Source organism: Triticum urartu, chromosome 2A (genome assembly GCF_056163025.1).
Source record: "Triticum urartu cultivar PI428250 chromosome 2A, HENAU_Tu73, whole genome shotgun sequence".
Classification (NCBI taxonomy): domain Eukaryota; kingdom Viridiplantae; phylum Streptophyta; class Magnoliopsida; order Poales; family Poaceae; genus Triticum; species Triticum urartu.
In genome coordinates, this window is record NC_141874.1 from 140,568,657 (window position 1) to 140,578,322 (window position 9,666).

At 46.5% G+C, this 9,666-nt stretch overlaps 1 pseudogene; it reads left to right on the forward strand.

Annotated features, from left to right (window-relative positions):
* The first annotated feature begins 557 nt into the window (after window positions 1–557).
* On the forward strand, window positions 558–1,441 carry LOC125541248 (mitochondrial import inner membrane translocase subunit TIM17-1 pseudogene; annotated as a pseudogene).
* The last annotated feature ends 8,225 nt before the right edge of the window (window positions 1,442–9,666 follow it).

Here is a 9,666-nt window from a genome sequence, read left to right on the forward strand (position 1 = left end):
ACGACTTATTCACACTCAAAATTAAAGAAATGCCATGGCAGTTTTGCAAAATGGCCAGCCAGTTTCTTCAAATACACTGAAACTGCAAACGACATCTCTTGTGGCGAGCGTTCGCCAAATATGCCAACCTTCCCCCCCCCCCCCCCCCCCCCCCCGTTTCCTGATGTATTGGCGATTCCAATAAAACAAACTCTCGAAATTATCTTAGCATGAAGGGGAAGTGGACATTCTGGGTCCTTATTCGGCGATTTTGAGTGACTGCTTTATATTAGCTCAAAGAATTGGGTCAGTATTCTATGCTCATTGTCCAAGAGGGGCAAACCAAGTGGCACACAAGTTAGCTAGATGTTGTTACGATTCTAATTCTATAATCTTGTGGGATAATGATCCTTCACAGTTTATTGTAGCTGAACTTGTTTATGGTGTATCCCTTATTTGAGTTGAATATAAAGTGTGCTACAAGTTTAAAAAAAAACTCCGATCACAACGCCATAACCGCCGGCTCATGAAAGAGTGGATCGATCGAACCCTACTTCTACTACAACGCAGCTGATGCCATGTCGGCGCCTCTTCTGGACAGAGACCCGTGCCCGGACCGCATCATCGAGGACGCCGGCGGTACTTTCGCCATGGGCGCCGTGGGAGGTTCTGTGATCCACCTCCTCAAGGGCCTCCACAACTCGCCCAATGGCGCGCGAATAAGCGGCGGCATGCAGGCCGTGCGGTCGAACGCCCCGCGGATCGGCGGGAGCTTCGCCGTGTGGGGCACCGTCTTCTCCATCACCAGCTGCGCCGCGGTCTCCGTGCGCCAGAAGGAGGACCCCTGGAACTCCGTCGTCGCCGGCGCCGCCACGCACGGGTTCCTCCACCTGCGCATGGGCCTCGGAGTTGCAGGCCGCAGGGCGGTCTATGGCGGCTGTCTCCTCGCGCTCATCGAGGGCGGCGCCCTCATGCTAAATCGTGTCTTCGACGCAAACAAGAACCCCCCGCCGCGGCCGCGCCCTGCTCATGACCCCAGCTTGGCCACCGCGGCGACCCCATGCCCGCCTCGGCCAGCCGTGTCCCCTGCAGACGTCGCGAGCTCGAGCGGTGGGGGTAGCTGGTTTGGCGGCCTCTTCGGCAAGGAGGAGGAGAAGGCCAGCAGCGGCAGTGGCGGCAGGTCGGAGGTATTAGAAAGCTTTGAGGTACCCAGTCCTCCGGTGCCATCATCATCTGAGTACAAGTGAAAAGAAGGTGCGCGCGGTGTTGATTGGACTGCTCTCTGGTCTGCATCTTTCACTCGGTTTCAGGAAAATGTGCAGTCTTTCAGTTTGATCCGTTCCTTGTTTCTTCTACTTTCACGGGAGGAGATGGCAATTATCGCGTACTTTAAACTTGCACGGATTTAGCTTGGTTTTTCCATTCCTGCACTCTCGATGATACAGAGTTAAGTTTGTGACAGTTTGTGGCTACTTTAGAATCCAACATACACATGGATATGCCTCCTCAATCTCAACTTCATAATTTTCACTAAAGTTCCTACTAATAGGCTCAGCGCGGTAGCCCATTATATTGTTCGGTCATCCCAAACGCCTTTCATATAAGAAGGGAATATACTCGATTGAGTAGTTATCCTGGAACCGTCCTTGACATGCACTAGACGAATGTGAGTTGGGTAGTATTCAAGACCGGCTTTCAAAAGACTTATGATAAAGCCAAATGACCGTTGTTCCAACAGACCATTGGAATGAGAGGTTTCTTTGAGTAATGACACGAATGGATCCAAAATTTTGTCACTAGAGGTAGTATGGCTACCAAAGTTAATAATGACATAGGTCATTACTTTTCGACAAGACTACGCCAGGGTGACTCTCTGTCTCCAATATTATTCAACATTGTTGCTCACATATTAGCCATCCTAATCGAATGTGCTAAATAGAACGCTCAAATCACAAGAGTAGTACCGCACCGTGTGGACGTGGGCCTCTTTATATTGCAATATGTCAATCATACGATTCTTTTTTATAAAACATGACTTGGACAAGGCGAGGAATCTGAAACTTTGGTTTTCAGCTTGGCGACTACTCTGCGCCGACGCGCCGGCCCAACTTTCGGCCGGCCCGCTGCCTACCATTCGATGCGAGACCACGTGGCCGTTAGATCTGGGGGGCTTTCTTCTCTTACCTCAGTCAACACTGCTAATCCCCCACAACCAATGCTCCACACAGCGGTGCCTCATCCATCGACGCGCGCCGGATTTGTGTGCGTTGCAGGAGAGGGCGCCGCCCATCGTGCCAGCTCCCCGAGCGCCGTTGCCCCCGCCAACCGTCTCGTCATTGCCGGCTCGTCGTCGCGGATGCAGCAAATCAGGGGAAATCCGCGGTTTGTAGCAAAAGGAGTCCCAAGTTGCATATGCAGCAAAAACGCAACCACGGTTCCAGCTCGGCGCAGCTGCGACCATGGTCTCAAACGACATGGTGACCATTGCAGCTCTGTGTGGTGGCCATCCTAGCTTGCCGCGCATCGTAGCTTTTTCGTTTGCCGGCTATAGCAATTTTATTTGCGGGTTGCATCTTTCCTCGGTCATCGGATATAGCCGCCGCCGGCCACAAACGCCGATTGTAGCAAAAATCTCCATCGGTGGTAGCTTTTTCCGTTGCTGATAGTAGCTTTTTCACAGGCGGGTTGCAGCTTCCCGTTCGACGGTTGCAGCCGTCTGTCATCGTCGTTTGTAGCAAAAATGTCCGCCGGTCGTAGTGAAAGTGCAACTATCCCTGGATGGTTTTGGTAATTCCTAACAACATATAGCTCATTGAGCTAACATTATTCCAATATTAATATTTCAGGAAAAGCTCAATGAATGGCATGGCATGGATGAGGAAAGTGGATCCCTCAAAATTCTAAGGACAAAAAGTTTGGCTCGAGCTCGAAGCTCAAGACTCTACATTTTATATTTTAGTGATGCAAGATCACATTGAGTCTATAGGAAAAGCCAATACTATTAAGGAGGGATGAGGTGTTGCTTAATGGCTTGCTTGCTCAAAATGCTTAGTGATATGCTCCAAAATCCTCAACTACCTTCCCACATCCACATATGACCTAAACCAAAAGTCAAACTCGGCCCCACCGATTCTTTCTATCCGGCGCCACCGAGTTTCAAATGTCATAGCCACTGCCACAAACCCTAGGCAAATCGGTCTCACCGATACGGATCTCGGTCTCACCGAGATGGGATTGTAATCTCTCTGTTTCCCTTCATAACGTTTCGGTCTCACCGAGATGAGCGATCGGTCCCACCGAGATTGCAATGTAAACTCTCTGTTTCCCTTTTGTAACATTTCGGTCTCACCGAGATGAGCGAATCGGTCCCAACGAGTTTACCCGACCAACTCTCTGGTTAGCTTATTACCAAAATCGGTCCCACCAAGTTTGTGTAATCGGTCACACCGAGATTACGTTATGCCCTAACCCTAACCATATCGGTCCTACCGAGTTGCATCCCAGTCCCACCGAAAATCCTAACGGTCACTAGGTTTGCTGAATCGGTCCGACCGAGTTTAACCATTCGGTCCCACCGAGTTTGGCAAATTGTGTGTAACGGTTAGATTTTGTGTGGAGGCTATATATACCCCTCCACCCACTCTTCATTCGTGGAGAGAGCCATCAGAACATACCTACACTTCCAATACACATTTTCTGAGAGAGAACCACCTACACTTGTGTTGAGGTCAGATATTCCATTCCAACCATATGAATCTTGATCTCTAGCCTTACCCAAGTTACTTTCCACTTAAATCTTCTTTCCACCAAATCCAATTCTTGTGAGAGAGAGTTGAGTGTTGGGGAGACTATCATTTGAAGCAAAAGAGCAAGGAGTTCATCATCAACACACCATTTGTTACTTCTTGGAGAGTGGTGTCTCCTAGATTGGCTAGGTGTCACTTGGGAGCTTCCGACAAGATTGTGGAGTTGAACCAAGGAGTTTGTAAGGGCAAGGAGATCGCCTACTTCGTGAAGATCTACCACTAGTGAGGCAAGTCCTTCGTGGGCGACGACCGTGATGGAATAGACAAGGTTGCTTCTTCGTGGACCCTTCGTGGGTGGAGCCCTCCGTGGACTCGCGCAACCGTTACCCTCTGTGGGTTGAAGTCTCCATCAACGTGGATGTACGATAGCACCACCTATCGGAACCACGACAAAAACATCCGTGTCTCCAATTGCGCTTGAATCCTCCAAACCCTTCTCTTTACATTCTTGCAAGTTGCATGCTTTACTTTTCGCTGCTCATATACTCTTTTGCATGCTTGCTTGAATTGTGTGGAGATTGCTTGACTTGTGCTAAGATAGCTAAAATCTGCCAAGAACTAAAATTGGAAAAGGCTAGATTTTTATTTGGTCAAGTAGTCTAATCACCCCCTCTAGACATACTTTCGATCCTACAAGTGGTATCAGAGCTTTGGTCTCCATTTGCTTTGATTTCCATAGCTTTTCGCGGTCATAGCCTTGGTTTCACAACCTAGGAGAGTATGGCGTCTAGCGAGGGAAATTATCACTGTAGAGGTCCTTACTTTGATGGCACTAATTTTGCTAGTTGGAAGCATAAGATGAAAATGCATATTCTTGGACATAACCCCGCCGTTTGGGCTATTGTGTGTATTGGCTTGCAAGGTGAATTCTTTGACAGGAAAGAACCGAACCGTGAAGCCACCGCGGAAGAGTTGAAAATGCTGCAATACAACGCTCAAGCTTGTGATATCCTCTTCAACGGATTGTGCCCCGAAGAATTCAACAAAATCAGCCGTCTTGAGAATGCAAAGGAAATTTGGGATACTTTGATTGATATGCATGAAGGTACCGACTCCGTCAAGGAATCCAAATTGAATGTGCTTCAAAGTCAACTTGACAAGTTCAAAATGAAGGATGGTGAAGGTGTTGCTGAAATGTACTCTAGGCTTGCTCTTATCACAAATGAGATTGCCGGCTTAGGGAGTGAAGAGATGACCGATAGATTCATCATTAAGAAGATCCTAAGAGCCTTGGATGGAAAATATGATACCGTGTGCACATTGATCCAAATGATGCCAAATTACAAAGATCTCAAGCCAACGGAAGTCATCGGAAGAATTGTTGCTCATGAGATGTCACTCAAGGATAAAGAGAAACTTCACAACAAATCAAGTGGTGCTTACAAAGCCTCATGTGAAGCCCCCACATCATCGAGTGAGAAACAAACCTTTAATGAAGAATTGAGCTTAATGGTGAAGAACTTCAACAAGTTCTACAAGAGTAGAAGCAAAGAGAGAAGCTCCAAGTCAAGGTCCTACAATGACAAAAGATCTTCTAGTCGAGAGCGAAACTGCTACAATTGTGGAAGGCCCGGACACTATTCCAATGAGTGTACGACCCCCTACAAGAGAAGAGAAGATTCTCCCAAGAGAAGAAGTAGAAGAGAAGAATCACCATCTAGAGAAAGAAGGAGTAGAGATGATCGTTATGAACGAAGACCCTCACGGAGAAGCAAGGATTCAGAAAGAAAGGACAAGTCATAAAGGAGCTACACAAAACAAAGACATCAAGCTCATGTTGGTGAATGGGTATCCGGCTCCGACTCCGACAACCACTCCGAGAGAAGCTATCACTCCGACTCCGAATATACTCAAGATGAAGGTGTTGCCGGTCTAGCACTTGTGACAACCAACTCCTACGACATATTTGACTCACCAAATGAAGGAGTTGGAACATGCTTCATGGCTAAAGGCCCAAAGGTATCACACCCCGAGTATGTTGATTTCAATAGTGATGAAGATGACTTGTTAGGTGATGATGATTTACTTGTTGACAACTCTAGTGATGAATACTGTGATGAAATGCCAATTAATCATGCTAATCAAGATAAAACAAATGACAATGATAAGGAGAAGATTGAGTCTCTAACTAAAGAACTAAACACTCTTAAGTTAGCTCATGAAACTATCTTAGGAGATCATCGAGAACTTTTAAGGACTCATGAGAAATTACGCTTTGAAAAGCTCAACCTTGAGCAAGAGCATGAGTTCTTAAAAGCAATCAATGATGATCTTCGTAAGAAAAGTTCTTCTTACATTGCCAAGCGTTTACTCTTATCCACTTACATGCCTCAAGTCAAGTCTAGTAACAAGAACAAGAAAGATTCTTCCTCTAGTAGTAACAATAATCATGCTAAATCCAATATTGTTGCTTCTAGTAGTTCTCTTGATTCCACTAATGATTCTCTTAGCCAAGTTACACTTGAGCAAGAAAATAGCTTATTGAAGGGAATTATAGAGAAAGGTGTTTACAAGAGCCTTGCCGGAAGTAAGCAATTCGAGGAAATTGTATGCAAGCAAGGAAGGCACCGGAAGAATCAAGGTGTTGGTTTTGAACGAAAGTTCAATGCCAATGGAGTTGAGTGGGAAGAAGATCAATACCCCAAGACGAAGTTTGTTCCTCAACAAGAGAAGTATGATCCTACTTCTTTCAAAGGGACACAAGCTCAAGATGATCTTCCACCACAAGACCACAAGCAAAAAGGCAAGGACAAGCTTCAAGAGGAAATTGATGCATTTGAAGAAGCTCCTAAGGCCTTGGTCAAGTGGGTTCCCAAGACTACTTCAAGTTCCACTTCATCAAGTACAACTACAACATCGAGGATTCCCATCAAGATGGTGTGGATCCCGAAGAATAAGAACTAGAGAGTTCTTGAGGGTGACTCCGCCAACATACTTCACTCTTATCATCTTGGCAAGAACAAGTGCAATCAACTTCCACATCCTGCACTAGTTCAAGGAGTCACAAACCCTCTTGTTGGTAAGGCAAGGGACAAGGTAACCTAAAAGCTTTCATAGGCATCATCTTGTGTGTGCATCACTTTATGTCTATAGATATCCTTGTTTGTTCCTTGTGGGACTAACCCGTGTAGGTATTGAAAGTGCAACTCACTCCAATGGATAGCTTCAAATGATCTACATCAACATTGAGCATCCACATCTTCAACATCTACATGAAGTCATCATCGACAAAACCCAAGGTTAGTTCATCCCTCTTAGGGGGGATCTCACATCTAGGGGGAGCTTTACTCTAAGAATTGAGCTAAAGCAACTCTAATGGTGTGAACACAACAATGCTTTATGTAAAAGTGCTAACCCCACTTGTGCTTAAATGATGAGTATGACCTATGATCAAATGTTCTCATTTGACTCCTAAGTCAATATACTCATATATAGATGACCTAGTCATCGCAAATTGTTTGATAGATGCTAGAATTGGTTGTGCATATTTTGCCACATATTTCAATTGCCATTTTATTGTGTGAGCATGTTGATTGCATATTTTACTCATTCGAGGACATCCACTTGTTGTTTTGATTGATTGGGTTTCTTTTCTTTTGCCAAGTGGATGGACAAGAATGCCTAAGAACCCTCTCTAGCTATCTATGTTTTTCTCGTCTCAAACTCTATTCATGCTACATCACAAAATTTGATCAAGTCAGATTCAAACCACTCTGCGTGAGGAGCACTCGGAGTCCCCGATTCGTCATAGACTTAAACTTCCAAAACTTCTTTGTGCGTTTCGGTCTGACCGATTCATCCATTTCGGTCATACCGAGATCACTAAGTCGATCTAGGTTTTCAATCTCGGTGCAACCGATTTGAACCTTTCGGTCACACCGACAGGGTCGAGCTATATATATCCACGGGCAACACTTTTGGAAATTTCTCCGAAGTCTTTTCGCCCGCGTTTAGCCCGCTCTGCCTCCAGGGTCTCCGGATCGTCTTCCTCGTCGCCAGCCGCCTCCTGCCGCTGGTCTCCGCCGCCGTCAACGGGAATCATCCCCACCGTTGCCGCCGTAGCGAGTTCATCACCGAACTAGGGTATGAACTCGATCACTGTGCTATCCCTATCTGATTCCTAGCACATTGTGTTTGCCATGAATCTTGCCACGATTGAAACGATCTTATCCAGTCAAAACACTCCGTCGTTTAGTCGTGAATTGAAAATTTAGGGTTAGGTTTCCGCCGAAACCATCTCGGACCCACCGAGTTGTGGAACTCGGTACCACCGATTCGGCTCAGGCCATTGCACATGTAATTTTTGGTCTGACCGAGAATTGCAAATCGGTGTGACCGAGTTTAGGACTTTGTGAAACCCTAGCAGTCTCGGTGCCACCGAACTGTGACTCGGTCTGACCGAGTTCACTAGTTTAGGTTCCAACAACTGCTTCGGTATCATCGAGTTTACAAATCGGTTGATCCGAAATGCCTTCTGTGGAAAACTAAAACTAAGTTTTTGACTCATTCTTTTGCAAAAACCTCTGCATTTTGTGATGCTCATCCACTCTATCTCATCTATATCTATTCACAGGGTCTGCTGTCAGTGTTTGCATCATGTCTGATCAGAGTGACAGTCAGAACAAGGAAGAGGAGTAGGTTCACATGAGTGAGGGCACTAGTCCCTCTAGCAGCTCAGATGATGGAAGCAGGAGCACTCCCAGCAACTTGCCCAAAGCTGCCACCAGAACAAGGAGCACTCGGAGTCCCCGATTCGTTATAGACTTAAACTTCCAAAACTTCTTTGTGCGTTTCGGTCTGACAGATTCATCCATTTCGGTCATACCGAGATCACTAAGTCGATCTAGGTTTTCAATCTCGGTGCAACCGATTTGAACCTTTCGGTCACACCGACAGGGTCGAGCTATATATATCCACGGGCAAAACTTTTGGAAATTTCTCCGAAGTCTTTTCACCCGCGCTTAGCCCGCTCTGCCTCCAGGGTCTCCGGATCGTCTTCCTCGTCGCCAGCCGCCTCCTGCCGCTGGTCTCCGCCGCCGTCAACGGGAATCATCCCCGCCGTTGCCGCCGTAGCGAGTTCATCGCCGAACTAGGGTATGAACTCGATCACTGTGCTATCCCTATCTGATTCCTAGCACATTGTGTTTGCCATGAATCTTGCCACGATTGAAATGATCTTATCCAGTCAAAACACTCCGTAGTTTAGTCGTGAATTGAAAATTTAGGGTTGGGTTTCCGCCAAAACCATCTTGGACCCACCGAGTTGTGGAACTCGGTACCACCGATTCGGCTCAGGCCATTGCACATGTAATTTTTGGTCTGACCGAGAATTGCAAATCGGTGTGACCGAGTTCAGGACTTTGTGAAACCCTAGCAGTCTCGGTGCCACCGAACTGTGACTCGGTCTGACCGAGTTCACTAGTTTAGGTTCCAACAGCTGCTTCGATATCACCGAGTTTACAAATCGGTTGATCCGAAATGCTTTCTGTGGAAAACTAAAACTAAGTTTTTGACTCATTCTTTTGCAAAAACCTCTGCATTTTGTGATGCTCATCCACTCTATCTCATCTATATCTATTCACAGGGTCTGCTGTCAGTGTTTGCATCATGTCTGATCAGAGTGACAGTCAGAACAAGGAAGAGGAGTAGGTTCACATGAGTGAGGGCACTAGTCCCTCTAGCAGCTCAGATGATGGAAGCAGGAGCACTCCCAGCAACTTGCCCAAAGCTGCCACCAGAACAAGGAAGAAGAAAACTTCAGAGTCTGAGGATGAAGACTATGTGGCCACTGAGGATGATGCCACATCAAAGAAGAAAGTGCACAAGAAGTAGTACAGCTCAGCTGCAGTTAAGCCAGGGATGAAGATCAAAAGGCCAGCAG